The sequence below is a fragment of the Phalacrocorax carbo genome, chromosome 8 (assembly GCF_963921805.1).
Source record: "Phalacrocorax carbo chromosome 8, bPhaCar2.1, whole genome shotgun sequence".
In the NCBI taxonomy this organism is placed as follows: domain Eukaryota; kingdom Metazoa; phylum Chordata; class Aves; order Suliformes; family Phalacrocoracidae; genus Phalacrocorax; species Phalacrocorax carbo.
The window spans coordinates 28,345,198-28,365,726 of NC_087520.1; the positions used below are offsets into that span (position 1 = coordinate 28,345,198).

General features: G+C 40.3%; 1 protein-coding gene across 7 annotated transcripts in view; it reads right to left on the reverse strand.

Annotated features, from left to right (window-relative positions):
• Nucleotides 1-13,373, reverse strand: part of CHD9 (chromodomain helicase DNA binding protein 9) — a 97,872-nt gene extending 84,499 nt beyond the window's left edge. For 2 of the 7 annotated variants that reach the window (XM_064459395.1, XM_064459389.1), the window contains exons 1-3: nt 13,055-13,372; nt 4,993-5,070; nt 3,191-3,272 (exon numbers count right to left, since the gene is read on the reverse strand). The gene's annotated coding sequence lies outside the window, so the exon portion shown is untranslated. Of the gene's footprint in view, nt 1-565; nt 658-3,190; nt 3,273-4,992; nt 5,071-12,814; nt 13,030-13,054 lie in introns of those variants that run through there. The other 5 variants (XM_064459396.1, XM_064459390.1, XM_064459392.1 and 2 more) reach the window with 5 other exon arrangements.
• Nucleotides 13,374-20,529: the final 7,156 nt, after the last annotated feature.

Here is a 20,529-nt window from a genome sequence, read left to right on the forward strand (position 1 = left end):
CATGAAAGAAGAATGAATCAATACAAGAGCTAGGTTTGGAAACTGAGGCTTCAAGCTAACACAGTTAATGCAACAACTTGCAAAGGGGGGAGGGAGGAAAAAAAACCAAAACAACAAACTTCCTCCATTTCGGTTGCCCGTGAAGGTTTAAGAAGACGCAACACCAAGAAGAGATAGATAGCCTGAAAGTTTTGAAGAGTTTATCCCCTTTTATACCACATTACCATGTGGCAGATCTGAGCTGTAAAAAGACAAGCTGTAGTTACAGACACAAGCAAGAGCAGAAACGAATGGAATGGCACAAGATTGAAAGACCAGAAGGGAAGAAAGATTTACTTTACAGAATACATAAAAAAAGAATGAACACATAAGAAAACAATGCAACAAGGAAATAAAATTTTGCTTTCAAAAAAATTAAGTGGAAGACCAGTAAAATATAAGATAATAACTACTGATGTGTCTTATTTCATTTATGGCACTGTTGATTACTTTTGATGAAGTGACGATAGAAAACAAGCTACTCTAGTTAAAAGGAAGTAAATCAGGTAAAGATTCAGCACATTACCATGACATCCACACTTTTATAGCTTGATAAGCTTAAGTATCACTGCTTCACATGACTGATGTGTGACAGTTCCATAGATAAGAGGAAGTCAGGACTTTGATGGCCTTTTTTCACATAAGAATTTAAAACAACAGCTGTCCAGACAAATAACAGAAGCTATCTCAGAAAGAGCTACGGACAAGTTATTAGACGAAAGGAATTAAAACTCAAGTCATAAAACCATTGCATGACAACAGAAATCCAGACTACAGGTAACGGACAGAGAAGGAGTAAACACAGTCATAACTAAGGAAGAGTTTTACAATATACACATGCAAAGCAGTCTGGGTGGGTGGGTGTGGAGGGGTGTATGTGTGTATTCTGTTTTGGGTTTGTTTTTTTTTTAACAGACTTCCTTCCAACCACAACGTCTGCCGGAGAGACTGAGAAAATCACTATATTGGCTAAGTTCTACATAGCATACAACAGCGTGACAGGTTTGTGGCTTTGCATGATTTGCCCATTTATTAGCAGATGGAACACTGTCAAATGAGGTAGACAACACAGCACGTTAAGAAACAGATATTAAAAAAATGATCACTTCTGCATAATGTTTGGAAACAATTGAGAAATTCCCTCATCAATATTAAAAATAAAAGACAACTATACTGCCATTACTTGTCAGATTTAATTATAACTAAAGCTTTGGCCAAGTTCAAAAAGCTGCAGTAAATTAAATAATACAGATGTTACTTCCCACTGATGCACCACTATAAATGATATTCTATTACACACTTAAGGATCAATGTACATCTTAAATTTAAAATGCACAAAGGGACAGCACAATTTCCTCAAAATCCCAGAAATTTAGAAGATTGAAAGAAAAGAACATTTAGGCATTTAGTAGAGATGAACTCTCTTATTCCCTAACAGAAAGGAAGAAGTAAGTCTGTACAAGAGTGCCATGCTATCTGTAGCTAAATATGGATGGAAAAGATGCATTTGCTCTTATTGTTACCACTAAAATTAGGAAAAAACTTGTTTGGGTAGCCTGCTTCATTAAATAAAAGAATATACATCCAACTAAATATATGTAAATAGGCATTATTTTATTTTAAAATTGCTTTAATTGGTATGCATTTATAACTCTATTCGAGTCATGAGCCATCCCTTTAGTAAAATCATACCCTCAGCTTACCGGTTTTGATTAGAATTCTGTTCTCCTACAGAGTCCACAGACATTATGCTAAATACTCAAAAGATAACTCAATACCTTGTATTTTGATTTGAAGACTAGGAAGAAAAGGATTTGAAGTTGACAGTCCTAAATTAAATTCCCAGGACTCGCTTCCAGTACATGGCTACAGTTCCAACTTCGAGTAAAAGCATAAAACTGGAACAAACTAGCTTGTGTGCGCTTGCCGTATTAATTCAGAGTAGCCTGATCTCATACCTACACTTGTTTTGCTCGCACCAAACATGTCACGTCACTGTTTCCCCCTCTACTCCCCAGACATGCACAAACTCCCTTCTACCACCTCTTCTCCTTTCTCCTGAAGCAGGTAGCCTCTGGGAAATAAATATTAAATAACTATAGAAAAAAAATATTTAGTAACTGTTAATTGTTACGGTCATTCATGGAAGTTCAAATCACCAAACGTGACAAATGACATTTCACTTGGAAAGAAAATCCATCTTCCAATGCAGCTAAGGACAAATTTCTACCATTCTCAAAGATGTTTGCCTTCACTGTGAATGGGACAGCTTCTTTACTGAGAGCAGTTTTGCTTAAGCTGAACAGAGCAAAACCACACCAAAGAGAAAGTATATCACAAAAAACTCTGTTTAAAACAGCATGATACCAGAAAGTCCCACAGCATGTTTGGACCACTTACTATACTTCAAGAGATATACTTTAACATTAATTTTTAACTCAAGTTAAATATATGAAGTCTCAAAGTGATATTTCAGCAAGTAGTGCTCAATATATGGAAAGAACACATTATAACAACTTCTGTAATATGTGAAGTAATCTTAGCTGTTTTAGAGACCTACAAAAATTAAAAATACTAGTAGCGTTTAGAAAAAATCTTATTTTCTAGTGAGATTTGTGTGGTTGTTTTGTTTCTATTGTTTTAAAGTGGGGGTGTGTAAGACCACAAAGTTTCTTCAGATGAAATTTCATTTATATCATAAAAAAAAGTGTTGTTCTTTTAAATTGCACAAAATTCACATCCTTTCCTTTTGTTGCTTTCCAAGACGGAGTTTCTTTCTTCCCAAAACTCCAAAGTTGGATGGTGAGAGACGCCCAATTAAAGCCTGTAGAACTGTTGAATATATCAGAAAAGGAATCTCAAATCACAGATGAATTTTTAAATTATGCACCTATATACCAACATGCTGTTTATCTGCAATACTAAGTTGGAGTGATTTAGTTAACGTACTGATATTTAGATATATGAATTCCAAAGTTCAATAATTAGCTTCAGTCAAAATTAAGAGCTAGCACAGGCACCTAAAGAACCCTATACTAAGTATCTGATTAACCTATAAGACATAAAAATAAGTTGCTGAAGTCTTCTGAATTAAAAATGTATCACAATATATTTAAGAAAGGGCCCAAGTCAAGATAAAAAATATCCTTACGCATGAATATAGAACACATCTCTTTAATGAAGAAGCTCAGAAAGGTGCTTTAAATCCAGATGGATACCTCATCATTAGAGACCTGAAAATTAAACATGGTAAACAAGTCACACAATAACCAACTTCAGGAGTATATATCCAAATGCAATTCTTTAAACACAGAAATTTAATAGATACAGTAAAAACAAGAACACCAGAATCAATACACAATCGCTAGTAGCTATCATTTTATGTCTGATAAATAGACAAGTAAAGTGCCCATTTTGTCGGGCCACTGAAAAAAAACCCAACCCTACAGACCTCTAAGGTTGCAGGCCAGTCTGTGCCAGAATACTAAAAGTTTTAGGGCAACTTTAAGACACAATATAAGAACCAAACAATAAGGTTTTGCGGTTAGGTTTTAAACCTGTCAATGCAAAAAGCCCTGTACATATTATCTTTTAACAGCAGTATGCTATTACATACTGAAATGTGTACTTGCTGAGAGGAACTGACACTGTCTTTCTAGGGGATCATACTTGCATGACAGTTTTATCCTATTCCTTGCCTTGACAGTGGGCAGAAGAGCTCAACTTCGAGAGGCTCTATTCTAATCTGAAAGAGGCTTGAAAACATTACAGTTTATGAGGAAGGTGTGCATGGGGTGAAACTGAAGGCTTTTGCTCCTGCAGTAGAAGACTCAAAGCAAACAAAAACACCCTCTAACATTAAAACACAGTCAAAAAGTTAGTATATAAACTCATATTCTAGACCAGTGTGTTTTTACATAAACAATGCTACCCTTTCAAAAATGTAATGATTCTCTCCAAGGCACAGAGCATCCTCCAATTTCAATAAATATAGATTTCCCTCTCTAAATATAGTTTCTTGATGACAAGCTCTTAAACACCTTTGCAAGAATATTAATACAGTTCAACCTTTAATCTTTATTAAAGGATAATATAGCATATATCACTGCATTAATAACCAGATTTTTAACACAAAAATTATTTCTTCTCCCCACATCTTTGAGACAATGTTGTAACATGTCAAAGATATAAATTGGTTATAACTGCTATCAAAAGCCTGCAATGTTCTAATAAAAAATTTATTTGGTACTAATTTGGTACATAAATGATTACATTTATCCTTTTATTATTCAGTAACTTCAAGACTTATTCCAAGATTGCTAAACTAAAATGTCTCTACTGTACATTAACAGGGACACTTAAATAATATGCAGAAATTTTAATAGAATTCATAAAAAATAAGCATGTGCCCAAACACATACTTAGGTGAAGGTTACTTCCACATCTTTGCTGTCTATGTGAAATGATAAGAATTTTGTATCAGGACAGCCAGGAAACTTCCTCTAGTGGTTCTCTTTTTCTATACTGGAACTCCCATCATGCAAATAGAGGTCCCATCATGCAAAAGTCCTCTTCACATCGAGAGAGTAGATCCAAGTTTGAAATTATTTAACTATCAGGTTTCATGCAGCATTTCAATATATTTTTACTTCCTAAACTTTTGTTCTTTTTGACTAAACAATAGTAGTATGGTTTTACAATACATAAATGAACTGGATAGAGGCATTCAAAAATTTATTTTTAATTGAAAAAAAGAAAAATCCAATATTTGCAATCAAGTAATTTCTCTTAGCTGTAAGAGTTCAACAGTAAAAAAAGAAACCTAATCTACCTGTAACTACCAGATTGTACAAACACTACCTTAAGTTCTTGATGATCCAAATAATTTTGGATCCTTCCTCAACTGGATTCTTTGTGAATCCTCAAAATAAAGAGAAAAAAGATGTTTCTTACTCTTTAGGACAGTGTCCACTTGCTTGAACAGCTTCCAATATGGAGACAACTGTGGAGTACTTAAAAGTTTGAAAAATCCTATGTTGAAAAGAAGAAAAAAACCATACATAACTAAATATACATTCTCCAGATCTATTATTCTAAGTATAAAATACAAGAAATACTTCAGAGAGTGGAAGAATCACTGATGCTTATACGAAGTGCCAAAAAGAGTACACACACAAAAGAAACTCAAAGCTTTCTTAAGAAGCAAAATGGGATCTAGCTCCACAGATTCTCAAATAAGCTATACTGCATGTGAACTTTTGATTATCTATATCTAAAAATATATATGTATGTATATCTGTTAAGTGACATGGTAAAAAAATATTCTCTCAGTTTCCTTCTTTGGAAGAGAGTTTTAATGCCTTCTTTCAAATCTTGAATTGGGAAAATCTACTTCTAGACGACAAAGCTTACACTGTATTAAATAGAACCAGAACTAAATTTGTTATTAGCATGCCTAGATACACACTAAGCTATCTTAGAAAGTTTTTCAAATATTACCTTTCACAGCCCAACTAATACAGTTTCTTCGTAAAATACCGAAAGAAAAATACACATTTCCCTAAGTGCATATGGATTTCCTTACATTCTTGATGGAATCCTAAAGCATTTCTATTACTAATAAAAATTTTGAACAGTAGTAATCTTTCTCATTTTGGACACTAAAACACAGGCTTTTATACACGTTAGTGTAACAGGAAATAAACTATTCATTTCAGTTAGTTTAGAATAACCACTTTATCCCAATTTCTAGTTTTTAAAACATCACAAATTAATAATTTTGTTTTGTACAAAATCCTTGCGTGCTTTTAGACCTTCAGTCTTTGCAAATACACTTAGAAAATTTAACAGCAGCAGTTTAACAAGTTATTATTTTCAACTACCTTTTTCACCCCTCTGCCAAAGGTTACTGCCCTCAAAGCACAGACTGCAGAACAAAGCATGCACATGTGCATCAGCTGCTTCAGTGTATAGTCTTCCAATTTAGTTTTAACCCTTCATCTTGTTAGTTTAAACAAACCCATTAAACTTTGCATTTAAACAGCTAAGGTGTATACATATATTCTATTTTGTCATTTTTATTTTGTGAGCATTAATTGCAATAAAGGGACAATAATAATAGAGAATGGCAACATCTTCATTTGCTACAACTGATTGTGAGCCAGAAAGATACCAAAAGTTTGGAGAAACTTCTTGAAAACAAAGTGCATCTCCCAGTCAGTTTATTTTAGTGACAATAACTGTTGCGAAGTTTAGTGGTTTGGCCAAAAGACTACTGAAGGAAGAAATATACTAGTCACTAGTTCCGTGCTTTAAACATTATTGCCATTTTGCTTCTCCAAAATGTACCTGTAAAGACTTCCATAAATTTCAGGACTTCAGTGAGTTCCTGCTTATTTTTGTAATAGCAAAATTTCCCAGTGTTCTTTTCTTCAGGTTTGAATACCACTGGAACCAACTTTTTTCTTTAAGAGATCTGCCAACAAATCTTTGTGTATCTGCACAGAATATGTCTCCTTTTACCCTCTTTAGTTGTCAAAAGAATTAGAACCTATTCAGTGTAATATATTTGTAATTTACAGTTTATTTCTGGTCACTAGGAAGACGGTTACACATGCTTCCTTGAAAGTTTAAAAAGAAAATCCTCTTGGTGCTGTTCAGATTTCTGATGTAAGCATTACAGGGTTTCTATAGTGTTGTCATAAATTTCAGCACTACACCTTAAATTAGACCTACAAAATATGTTTCTGAATTCCAGTATCTTTCCTGAGGAACTACACTGCCATCTTAAAATATGTAGAGAAACATCTGCTTTGAAAACCAGAAAAAAAGCCTTCTCATTTTCACATGTGGCCTAAACCAAGGTTTCATTACAAACCATCAGAGACAAGAGACTTCACAGCATAATCCTCTTTCAATTCACAATCTGATTATACACTAACTTCCAACAATTCTCATGTTCTAGCCTGACAAGCATCTTTGTGAACCTCTGCAAGTTTATAATCTGGAAGTACCAGCTAGAACAATGCAAAGGATCATGTCTATTTTACAGATGCCTATGGATTGTAACCTAGGAGTACAGAGCAACAGTTATGAAGACTTGACATGGACAGAGAGAAGTGTTCTCTGTGAAGATTTGGAAAAAAGAGCAGAGTTTCAAGTCTTTACACAACCAGATTAGGATACTACCACAGTACTCTACTGAACAGAACAGGTTCAGACTTCCCACTCCATACTATGTTAGTTGACATAAGGAATTCCATCTGCAACAGAGATCTATAGATTTCAGAGAAGGGCTGCATACAATTTTTCAATTTAAAAAAAAACTATTTCTAAGGGGACTTGATATGAAAGTTTTTCAAAAAAGCCCCTCCCAAGCATATTAAGCAAGACATTCCAAGTTTGTGAGTTGTTCAATATACTATTCTTGAATTAAGAAATCAATTAAAACTGATAACCCAAGCAAAGCAATATTTTCCATCTTGTTTCATGGCTTCCAGCACACTCAGACCATGTTACTGAATTCACTTGCAATAGAGAGAGTCTCCAGACTTCTTCTATTATGACATCAATATTCTGCCCCAAGAGCCTGACAAAGTGGAATTTTAAAAAACGCCTCCCAGTGAAATGGGACAATACTCATCTGCCCCTCAAGGGTATCAATGAATTAATTCCTAAACACCAAAAAATCTGGCTCTGGAAGCTCATTTTAGTTTAGCTTCTGAAAATCAGCAAAAGATATTTTCAAAAACTACATGCTGAAACCAGCAACACTATATTATATGGAATCAGTCCCATTGTCTTACCTAACACAGCTTTTAATGTTGGTAGAAGCCACTAACTACAATGGATTTACTACAGAGTAACGGGAAACAAAAGTATATCCTATTTAATTCTAAGATTTCTTCTAACAAATGGAATATCAGATGGGTAGATTTTCATGCCATTATACAGATGTAAACTTTCTGAAGCTTAAAAGTTTCTTCATTAGGGTGTTAAGTATCAATTGTAATAATATCATTTACTCTTCAAAAGCCATTTGCAGAATAAATTCTGGAGGAATTTGAGCAACAAACAGAAAAGAGTAAACCAACCTTTTAATACTGCTCATGCAACACAAGGAAGAGTGCCCAAGAATGCACTGCAGAAGGAAATAATTTGGTAACCAGAGTTACTACATTTTCTAATATGACTCAGGTAAAGAACAAAGTCAAAATTATTATTTGTCTTCCAAAAAAGGATGGGAACATTTTTCATCTTCCTGCAAATTGCAACTGTTGATTTAAAATTAAAACAAAAACATATATCTTGAAGAAAGATGCATGCACATCGGTGGCCTAAAGACATTAGTATTTGATATCTCTTTGGTAATTTGCATGGATGAAGTTTAAGATCCTTACACATTCGCTCACTGACAGATGCGCTATCATACCAATGTATTTCTGCTGAACTCTGCGTTTTTTTAAAAAATGCTTCCTCCCTTGTAACTTGTTTCTTGCAGCTTACTAAGTGAACATAATGTAAAGGCAGCACTGAAAGGGGAACTCAGTTCCAAGGTGCTGCCAAAAGTAGCCTTTTACTTGATCACTGAAGCTCTTTAAGAGGCAGCTCTGTATCCATCTGAATAGTATTATATACACGTTTTGAAAGTACTACGAAGATGACAATGCTTCTGAAGTCAAGCTATAGCTTCACTAACCACATGGTTAAGAAGTGTTTGATTTAGAGCTGGTCTTCTGCAAGTTTTCAACACTTACTCAAAACCATGGCATTGTAAACCATATTATATTTCTTTCTAGTACTACTTCAGAAAAAAACACTGCTTAAGAAAAGGTCTCCTATTTACAATAGTGCAGGCAGGCGAAAATCGCATGTTCAGCCTGTTTGACTTTTGGCCAGCTCTCTCTCACATTTATGAACTGGCCAGACGGATAAAATATGAGAACCCTGCTATTCCTTCAGCCAAAGACAGAGCTGCAAACTCTTTCCGGTTGCTGTGGTATCAGCAAAAGAATTACTTGTTAGCATCATAGTTTCTTTTGCTGAAGGGGAAAGAGAATACTTCAGTAATATTCTCAAATATTTCCAGTAATGCTAACTATTGATTCTTCAAGGCTTGACAAAGTAAACAGACTGTTTCTCCATCACCCATTTTTATGTATGCAGATACCCAGCATTCCTGAAGCACCATTTCTAACTACAGGAAGAGCACTAGAAAATAAAATGAGAGTACACTACACGAGCTCGAGTGACTGGGAGATTTCTAAGTGTTCATTAAGCTCAAAGCTCCATAGTTTGATAGAACCAAGGCCATTAAAAGGACAAATAAAGGTAGGTCAGTGGAAGAACAGAAAGTATCTACAAAACTAGTTTGGTTAGAAAAGACACCGAGTGCTAAGGGTTACTGGATTTCAGTTAAACACAGAAAAATATTTCAACTGGATGATTTATGAACATCAGTACCAAACACTGCTGAGAATTTAGTTCATGTACAGGGGTAGAAAGAAGTAGAATACTGCAATCCAATGATGAATAGGATCACGCCATTCATCTCCACCAGATCCAGCTTCTCCTCATCCTAAATTGCATGAAAAGCATCAAAGACAGACAACAATGCAGTGTTTGGACACTTATTTCTACAAGACTGATATAGAATTTAAAAATGCACTGTAAGGAACCCTGACCCATTAAACACTTGATTGTCCAGCTTACCTGTATTTCTGAAGTGTTTGAAGGATATATATACTTTGATTATAGGGAAAAACTGTATTGCAAAATTGTAATATATACGAAAAGCATAATCTTACAATTAACCATATAAAGCAAGTAAGAACAAAAGTGCTTCTATTTACTTTACGGGCTGCATGAATCAAACCAGCGTGTCAGTCTCTTTGTTTTTACCTGCCCACATCACTACCTTGTCTCTCATAAGAGGGAACAAATGAACAATGCCTGTTTCAGGGCCTCTACAGTCTCTCAGTAGTGGTTCATGTCATACCTCTTTTAGATAACATCACTAAAAGTACTTTTTAAAAATCACAGTGTGCTTTCATCAACATTTCTCCACGACTGAATTCTTGGACTTATCTTCAGGAGCATTTAGCATCAGCAGCTCATGTTAAACGAGTAGGTGCTGAGATTCCTCCAAATTCATGAAAAATTGTGAGACTGAAAATTCCAGTTCTTTGTACAGTAAAAATGACAGCTTTACTCTCAATGAAATAAGTTAAAACACCATCATAATGAAAAGCAGCATAAATTCTTGTAAACTGAACTACCTGGTTAAACACAAACAAGCTAGCACAAACTAAACCAGCACAGAGGCATTGTAACTACCTATGTGCCCGCCCTTATTGTCTTATAAATGCAAAGTAAATTGATGCAGCTTATCCACCAATGGGGGTGTGGGGGGGAGACGACAGACGAGGGACGACAGACACAAAGCCACTTCACATTTACTTTAAGGTCAGAGAGTTCACAAACTGGCAGTATCCACAGAGTTGTTGATACCTGACATCCTATCACATCCTACCTTACTTCCCACTAACTTCTCTGTGTACCCCTATGTACACATAGGGCCTGGCACATGGATCCCTGAACTGGTGAACTTTCAAGAACATGTATATTAATTTTTGCTCTTTGGTTTACAAAAATTGGGCATTGAAGTCCACAGTGTTTTGGAAGCCTCATCTGCCAGACACAGGAAAAATTTAAAAGTCATTCTTAGTTTTGGGGGTGTGTAGAAACTGTGAGTAGATAAAACCAAAAAATACTAATTGCTACTAATTCTTTAACAGTTAACAAAGTATAAAATAGGAGTAATTATTAATTTTGAAATATTTATCTTGCAAAAGAAACTAGCAAAAAGTTGACCTATGTACCAATAAATTAAAACTCAGAGCCAGGCTAAAAATCCAGATATTGCTCAAAAATAGCTGAATGCTAATATTCTGCCTTGAATGCTAAACATACTTATATTTGCATACAAATGATTACATGTAAATCATGGTGAAATAATTACTTTACCTCACAATTGCCCAATGGGAACTTGATGGTGTCAAATGATACAGGTTTAAAAAGAGATGCAGAGCTCTTAAGACTGATGGGCCCAGTTTACCTCAGAGAGGAGGATTACTTTTTAGGGCTACTTCTTACAAAGTCTCAGAAAAGACACAAGAGAAGAACTAGAAACCTTAACCCTTTACACAGATTGTTATTTTGTCCCCCATGAGCACACATTATTAACACTAAAGGGTTCAGATCTCTTCTATGTAAGGGAAGGAGACCAAGCGGTATTTTCTTGCACTAATGAAGTTAAACAATTTTCACAAACTGAAGGAAGTCTTTAGTTGCCAAAGATTCAACACAGCTGTGATGCAAAGACAGTGAGGAGTGCAAACCATTTTGACAAACTGAAAGTACATGCATCAACCTAGATGTCAAGCCAAATGAGAATTATGGACTCTCTTCACCTGGTTTTTATCCCCGTTCACAAAAATTTGTGCATGAAGAAGGAATGAAGAGGTTTTAACAGTTCAGTGCTTTAAGCCTCATTAGGAAGTAGCATGATTTCTCCACTAAAGATGCATGCCACCTATCCACCCAGTGCTACATACATACAGTACCGAGCTAGCCTCAAAATTCTCTCGTCATCTCTGAAGGAAGTCAGCTCATGGCCCCTACCTGAAAAATGCTAGTCCAAAAATTCCAACCTTGCACTTTCACAGCCAAGTCCCTTTTTAAGCCTCCGCCCATGCAGCGGGAACCTGCAGCCATGCGCCACCGGTCCTCCTCACCCCAGAAGTGTTCCAGCCCAGAAGGACAGCAGACTGCATGCCCACCTCCATCTCTCCCAGACACACCTCACCCAATGCCAACCCTCCCCTTCCATATTCCCTTCCCCAGCTCCCACGTTTTCTGCTGTCGTGGATCCAAGCCAGCAGGCTGCCAAACTCAGCTCCTCTTTTTTCCTACTGCTTCACTTGCCCTGGGAAATTATTTTCATTCCTCCCTCTGCCCAGCTCTATTACCTTGCATAGCAACAAACCTGGTCCAACATTCCCACTTTTCTGCCTGGGAGGGTGCCACATCCCTTCCCTGCCACGCAGCCCCCCTCCTGTACGGTGGCTGGAGATATTCTTGCTCTGCCTTCCTCCACCCACCCCTTTCCTCGCACCGCCACCTTCTCGCTGGGGGAGACAGGGACACTCAGCCTGTTCCTCCGACTACCCCGAGAAGACAAGGCCTCTTCCCATCACCCTGCCGTCTTCTTACCTGCAGGAAGCCAGGGACAGGACATTCAGCCTCTCCCCAGCCCCACTACCTGGGGAAGGCCCAATTTCTCCCCTCCAAACTTTGCCCCCCACCGCGGGCCCGGCGGGGCCGGGAGGACGGGGGCAGAGGGGACCGCATCCCTGGAAGCGGCCCCCCCCGCCCCGCCGCCGCCACCACCGCCACCACCACCATCCTGCCCCGCTCCACCCCCGCCGCCCAGAGGAAACGCTCGCCTCGCCGCCACCCCCCGCCCTCCTCCCACCTCCGCCGGAGAGGTGCGAGGGACCGCCGAGGAGCCCCGCGCCCGCCGCCGCTGGCGGCGCGGGGCGGAAGCAGGTCAAGGCGCGGCGGCGGGGAGAGCCCGAGCAGGCCGCGCCGCGCCGTTCCCCAGCGGGAGATGGGACTGACAGGACGCCGGGGCCAGCCGGTGTCTCCGGCACCTGGTGCGCGGCCTGCTCCGGAGGTGGCGGGGGAGCAGCCCGTCCCCTTCGCACGTACTCACCGCCGGGTTCGCCATTACACGGCGGCGGTGGCAGCGCCTGGAACCGCCGCCGCTGCCCGGCAGGAGGCACACACGCGCGGGGAGGAGGAGGCGGAGGAGATGCCCCGCGCCTGACAGCTCCCCGCCGGGGCGGCCTCAGGCAGACGCGGCAGCTCAGAGGCGGCGGCGGGAGCGGCGGCGGCTTCCCCTCCCCCCATGGGGATTCCCCCCGGGGAGCCGCTGGCCGAGGGCGGCACTTACCGGGCGGCAGGGCGGCTGGCGCAGGCCGGGAAAGGGGCGGCGGAGCGGGCGGCGCGGCCTGGCTGGCTCTCCTCCCCCCGCCGCCCACCGCGCAAGCAGGGCAGGCGGGAGGGGCGGCCGGGAGGGAGGGGCGGCCGGGCGGGCGCTGCGGGACAAGTTTCACTCGCTCCGCGCCGCGACCCCACCGGCCCCAGCGAACCCGCGGGGACGGGCTGGGGGGTACATTTGCATATTTGTCACCCCCGCGCTGATTGGCCGCCCGCGCGGGGGCCGCCGCCGCTCGCTGACACGGCGCCTCGGGAAGGGAGAGAGAAGGAGGGAGAGAACAGGGTGTGAGAGGCGGCGGCGGCGGGCGGAGGGGGCCCGGCGGCGGGGAGAAGGAAGAGGAGGGCGGAGCCAGGACGCGAGCAGGGGAAGGGGTGTACGGAGGGAAGGAGTGTGCGCGGGACGTGGAGAGGGGAAACGGGAGCGTGCGAATTTCCTTCCCGAGACACCTTCGTCTCACGCCGCAGCCCCCACGAGAGGGGGCAGCCATGAGCGGGCGGGCGGGGGCGGGGAGGCGGGAGAATCCGCCGCGGAGCCGATAAAATGGTGTGTGAGTGGCGGGGCGAGCCGATCCAATATGGCCCCCTTCGCTAGCAGAAACCAATTGCGGGCGCGTTTACTCTGGAGGCTCCGGCAGAGGCCGGGCCGCGCTGCCGGCGGCGCCTCCGTTGAGGAGTGGCCGCGGCAGCAAGCGGCGCCCGCCCGCCCGGAATGCTGGCCCCCGGCCGCGGGGGGAGCGGGGATTTTCCCTGGGAAAGGCAATCTTAGGCGTCCGGCACGTTTCCGGGAGGGGAGTACGCAGTCGCTGTCGACGGTTTCCTCGTGACGAGCGCGGCGGGCGGCCGAGCGCCTGAGGGCAGAACTGGGCTCGCCTCGCCGGCGGGCCTCCTGCTGCGGCGTTACCTCACGGGAGCGGGGCCCCCGCCGCGTACGCGTCCCTGCGCTTCATTGCGACATTTGGCGTTCGTTTGATACCTCCACTCGAGATACGGCTTGTAGGCAGCCAAGGCGCTCTCCCTGTCTGTAGGGAGAGCCTGTGTGACCAGGATTTTGGTTAATTTGACCTATTGATGACCCCGAGATTTTGCACTGAAGCCCCAGTACTAGCAGGGAGAGCAAGAATTCCCGCCTTTCAGAGGTGGATAAAGGTGGACACCGGACAGGGCGAGCATAACCTCAGGCACTCCGCATCGAGCCATTCTCGAATGAATCACTTGAATATGCTAATAAGGCACATAAGTTCCTACAAAGTTACCGATAAGCCTTTCCCTCTGAGTTTGCTTTCCATGATTGAAAAAATATTATGTAAAGTGCATTGAATGCCAAGCATTAATTTCAAGATCAGAATTTAGAAGTAGCAGTTAACAAAGAAAACATTTTACATTCATATTGTCTGAAGGAAGAGTCCTTTAAAAGTTTAAGGGACTTCTAAGAATTTAAAGGACTTTAAAATACTTAAAAGACAAAACAACAAAGTTGTTACAGGACCCGTTTCCCTGTAGCAGGAGGGAAGAGCAAAAAGCTGGATGAGGGCGCGTCTAGCGTGGTTGAAAGGCAAATCACGGAAGGGGCTTGCTTGCAGTTTTATCTAGAGTGGTATATAAATAGGAAAAGCTCTTTAGGTGAGCAGTTGCATAACTCTTGTTGAGCTGACCTAAGGACTAAAAATAAGAATTCCAGGAATACAAGAGAATTCCCAGTCAGTTACCTACACTTGGATATTGTGCCTAGGAGGACTATACACACAGAGGCAAGAAGAAATCTCATTCTAAGTCTTCCTTCTGTAGTTTGCTTGCAGAGAACTAGAGATAAACTTCCAGTTCTTCCAACCTGTTGCTTCTATATTAGGATATAATTTAAGATAAGAGTTCGTCATTATACTCAATGTCAGACTTCTTGTGATCTTATATGCTTAATTATAATACATTAATTGATTTCAGGGTTTCTAAATAGCTCAGCTGAACTGTAGATGCAGACATAAGGTAGGTTCTTATTCAACATCGGTTCAGAAGACAAAACTTTAAGCAAGTTACTTCAGTGTTTTAGCTTAACAGCTAAACATAAAGCTAAATTTAAGCTTTATTACCCTACCTCTCAGTTTCTGCATGGCTAAAACTTTAATCTTTCTCTCAAACTGTTCAGAAAGACTAATGTTAACAGTTATGCTAAAGTTTCCGTACTAACTTTATTCTTTTGGCCAGCCCTATAGTTTTTCCTTCTTTCTAATTTCCCTTGCTTTTACTAAAATTTGATAACAACTTTGAAAAAAAGTTAACATATTCATTTTCATCCTAGTTGTTTCTAAAAGCAAATGATTTGGGGGAGAGGGAAGGGGGGAGAAGGAAGGGGGAGAGAGGGGGCAGAGGAGTGGGGGGAGAAGGAAGGGGGAGAGAGGGGGCAGAGGAGTGGGGGGAGGGGAAGGCATCCCTTACCCTTTTATTAGAATTAGCCGGCCAATTGTAGTACTTCCTTAATAAAGCTATCAACACTATTGTAACATTGTGAAGGGCTCTCAGCTGTAGATAGTGTGAATGGTAATGTCATAAGTTGAGAGCATAGGCTTAGAATGATAAATCACATGAATGACTGAAAATGCGGCTGGTTATTCTGTTGCTCAAAAGGACACTGAATCTCATGAACACTTAACATCTGGATGGATCCTCTTAGAATTTAGCAAAGAACAGGTTGCTTAAATGTACAGAATTAAATGTTGATTTTTTGGTTTGGGCTTCATTTTCTTAAACATGTCTTATCTTGTCAGTTTTGGAGATTGCTTTTGCACAGTGTTAAATTTTCTTTCCATCAAAACTTCTGCCACTTCATATTACCACCCCAAAATTCTACTATTGTTTCAAACAACCACAATTTTCACAGGTTTTATACATTTTATGAGATCTTTGTTTTCTCAGCACCACTACTTCGCAATGTAATTATATCGTCTTGATCCATCATAGCATCTAGATGACTGTTCTAAAATGGTGGGTTTGGTAACAGTGGAATAATACTGTGTCCCTCCCCTCCTTTTTTTTTTCCATAAATATTTTCCTTCAGATGTCTCATGTACAACAGAGTGAGAACACATGCTTTTTTTATGTTCTTGACTCCCACAGAAGTATAGCAGTTTATTCTGCTTTAGGATTTACCATGTGTGTGCCTTGTAACATGTTGTAGTCTGTAGAGGGAGAAGTCCTGTGTACTCAATAGAAGGGAACTCATCCTTTACCCTTCTGTGAGTGTGGGATAAAGTTTTCTAAGGAAAAAAAAAAAGAGGAAATCAGTTGCTGCACTTGCCTGGTTTCTTGCACTTTGATTATGCATGGAAGTTGCTGCAGGGGTATTGAGGTCAGAGCTGGAATGAAGTTCACATGCACTGAATCAGCTGCTGAGATTCCACTGTTGCCACAGTGACTGCTTTGATCCTTCTCAGTAGCAATTCTGTGTGACTTGGGAAAGAAAAGAGCAGCTGTCTGCACAGATTGCTGCTATTAGAGCAACTCTTTATATGTCTGTGTAGACATGCTCTAAAAGCCTGGTAGGAAGCTGTAATGCAGGTGAAGACTTGTAGCGCCATGCAAACCAGGCCCCTGCTGAGGTGTTTTGGCTGTTTGGTGCATTGCCTCTGCAATCTGCAGCATGAATAGGGAACAAAACATTTTCTCTATATGACTGTTGGAGCCAGTAACAAGTCTGCAAGGTGAGGGTAAGCTCATGTCATTTTACTTCTGAATATATTCCGTCATAGGTTCCCTTACAGTTCAAACTGGGGAGCTCTGCTTGGTTTTGTTGTGCTGTTGGCTAGTGGTTTGTATGTTTGTTTGATCTGGAATATACACTGCAGCTCCTGCGAGGAGCAGCTACGCTGTACACCTGTAGATGTGAAACACTGCAGATGCAAAGTAACTATGTGGAAGCAGATGGTTTCTCTCATGATCTTGCAGAGGCAGATGCAAACCAGGGCGTGGTTATGAATCTTCTTAGATTAGGACAAAATTTAATTCTTTTGACTGTCTTTGTGGGAACAATTGTGTCCAAGGGTATGGATCAGAAAGAGAAGCTGGAATTCTGAATATAAACCTTTCATATTGTGATAAACAACTACAAATAAATCTGATTGCTAATTAAATTTGCAAGTTATCTACTTTGTAAGATGGAAATCTCTTGGCAGCTAGAATGTTTTACCCTCAGGATGATATGTCTTGAAAGTTTACTTGGCAGCTGGAAACCACTGATGTAAATTGAGTACACCTGCAGTTAGGGTATCAAAATGCTGATTTCTAAAACTGCTTCCATTGCTGTTTCCTCAAACACCTACACCTGTACTTTGATTGTCTGCTTGCTACAATGACAGCCACAAGTACACTGTTAATTGAAAAAGCCATGATGATAGTACTAAAATGAAGTCTGTTGTGAAATAGGCAGTGTGAAAGGAGAACATCTTGAATCTGGACTTACTGAAAAAGTTCTTACTAAATCATGTTTTCATTAAGAAATTTAGGAGGTGTATTTTTTTAGGGGATCACTGGCAGTAGCCAATTTTAGGTTTTGAGAGAGGTTTGCTGTACTGTCTTGGGAGAACAGAAGTTAATATCTTGATAAGCGGAGGCCAGTTTGTGAATCTGAGTGCTGAACTTACGAGATTTTTGAATTAGGGTTTAAAGTGTTGTTATTGCCAAAGAAGAAAGGTGATACAGGATGTCTTCTAGGCACTTGTGCTAGGAAGAAAGTAGCCCTTTAAGACCAGAATTGCAGGTTTTGATGACAAGGTGGAGCACAGGGCTGAAGGGCACCTGACTCTCTTTGGGCTACACAAGACAACACTGAAGTCTTGTTGTAGTTTTTCTGTAGAATGGGTGAATGTGAAGAAGCTTTCAAGAGAGAAGGAAGATAGTAATAGCGGTTAAAATAGCAGTTGAGAATTTTTATGAAAGTAGAAATATGTAGGAGAATTTATGCTGTTTCAAAAGTCTAGAGGAAGCCTGCAAGTAAAGTGATTTGATAATGGGGTGACCATTTTGAGTTGTGTTAATAAGTAAGATACTGAAAGTGAATGTGGTAGTTAGAGCTTTTAGAAAATGTATTTTTCCTGGTTTTATCTTAAATTTTCTTTGGTTTTATCTATAGAGCTTGAATTGATAAGCTATTACTTGATTTTGAGTGTAGTATTCTCTTGAAGTTTTGTGTTATTAAATACTTCTTATTAGGGTTTATTTACTGTAGGACTAACTATTTGTGTGTATTGTTCCTGGGCTGGCTTTAAAAGTTGTTGGAGTAGGGAACTGCTTCTTAACTTTAAGAAAACTTCTAGGTTTTTATTAAGTAAGGACTAAACAGCTTTTATATGGAGGAGAAAGGAGAGGAATGCTATATGAGGGATTTGAAGTAGAAGTGTACTTTTATTTTTCGAGAGGAAAAAGGTTTTCTGGAGGTGCATGGTTCCTGGCCATGAGATAGTAACAGGTCTCCTGCTATAGCTGAATTCTGTTCTTTGCTGTTTTCCTTTGCTTTTTTTCTTTGATAGCAGGACATGCAAAGAGCTGTTTTTAGGTGTTGTGAGATAAGACTGTCTACTGGAAGGGAGATTTGAGTAGTTATAGCCATAGGGTTGTCTTTTTTTGTTTGTTTTTGGTAAAGATGGATGGAGAACTAGTGGTAACTTCTACTCCCTGTTGAAGGCTTTTGGTGCTCTTACTCATGTGAAAGTGGTAAGCACATACTATGGGAAAATCAGATATATGTTAAACACTCAAAGCTTCTGGGAAAAGTTTGGTTAAGGAGTGGGTAGAAAGGGCAGTATCAGTGTGGAGCTTTGTTTAATTCAGAATACTGGATAGGGAAACACTTCAGCCTAGTTGTAAAGGTGATTTAGGAACTCTGCAAGTAGTTTGAATGTACAAAAAAAAAAAAAGGAAGAAAAAGTTACTAGTTTATCAGCCACTGTTTTCTGAGACTCTAGTAGGGAAGGAACCTGGCGGGGTGGGGGGTGGAGGAGGGGAATGGAACATGGACAGGACACACCAACCCCCCACCCCCCAAATTATAGTCAAGAACAGTTGCACTATAAGTAGGGTAGCTAATCGTAATCAGTAGGTGTGTGGGACTTGCCTATGTAGGTCTACTAAACTTGTTAGGGTTCTAGCTTCAGAACTGTTTTGCAGTCTAAAACTAGCTGTAAAATCAGATAGCAGTGTTGTGGCCCCTTAAACTTCTCAGAAAACAATAACTCAGGAGTACTGGTATGATCTATGTACTGGGTTCTCTTCGGCATCTCCAACAATTCAGCTGGAAATACTATTTTATGTAATGTGGGTGTCTGTATTAGCATGCATGGTCTCATCAGCATATGAAGTAAATCCCTAAAATGTTAAGTTTTAATGTAGTACTTTGGTGTAAAATGCTGTTTGTGTCCTGACTTTATATGCTGTGTACTACAACAAAACATGCAACAAACTGTTAATATTAATTGTATTAGGCTTTACTCTTAATTCCCTTTTACTGTTTATGTAATACTAAGCCAGTGAAAGAAACCCTGGAAATTGATTTGTTTCCTATAGTGCAGCATGTGTGTATTGCCTCATGCAAATCCTATTATCACAGATAGGTGTTTGAAGAGGGTGGGTTTGATATCTTAGTTTTGTGTGAGGTATCCATTTATCTGATGTGATTTGATGAAGCAGAGCATGACTGAGCAGTAAGAACGGGTGCTCAAAAAACATCCGTGCAAGACAGAACGTTTTGTTAATAAGTGTAGAAAGCTTTTGCTGCCCTCTTGTGGTTTTTGTGTAGATAATATTTTTGCTCTGAGGCTGTTAAAATATTAATTTTCCTTTAAAGCAGAACTTTTAGCTGCCAGTGTAGTTAAATATGTCCTTATTCTGTAGGCAAGCGCTAATGTTACAGATTGCGGAATACTTTTTCATGATCAAACTACTAGCTCTGTGGATGACAGGAGGGCAGTGGATGTCATTTATCTCAACTTTTGCAAAGCTTTTTGCACTATCTCCTACAATATTCGTATGTCCAAGTTAGGACTTTATGTTCCAAATGGGCATGTAACCAGATGAGTGGAAAACTGATGAGATGATTTGGTGTGGAGGGTGTTTAATACTCCATGGAAATGCTGGTAACAGATAGAATGCCACAGGGATCCATACTGAGACTAGTTCTATTTAACATCTTTATCAATTGCTCAGAGGAGTTTGCAGGTGACATGAAAACAAGGGAGGATGAGCTGATGTGTGCAGTGTCAAGACTGCCATTCAGGGATCTAGACAGGCTGAAGGACTGGCAGGAACTTGCTTCCCTGAAGCTTGTTTTTTAATACCAGATCCCTAGAATATCTTTAGAAATCTTCTGAAATTTGTTTTGTAAATCTAAATAATGTAACATGCCAAAATGACTAGTCAGCTTTTAGTTGGATGAGAAATGTGGAT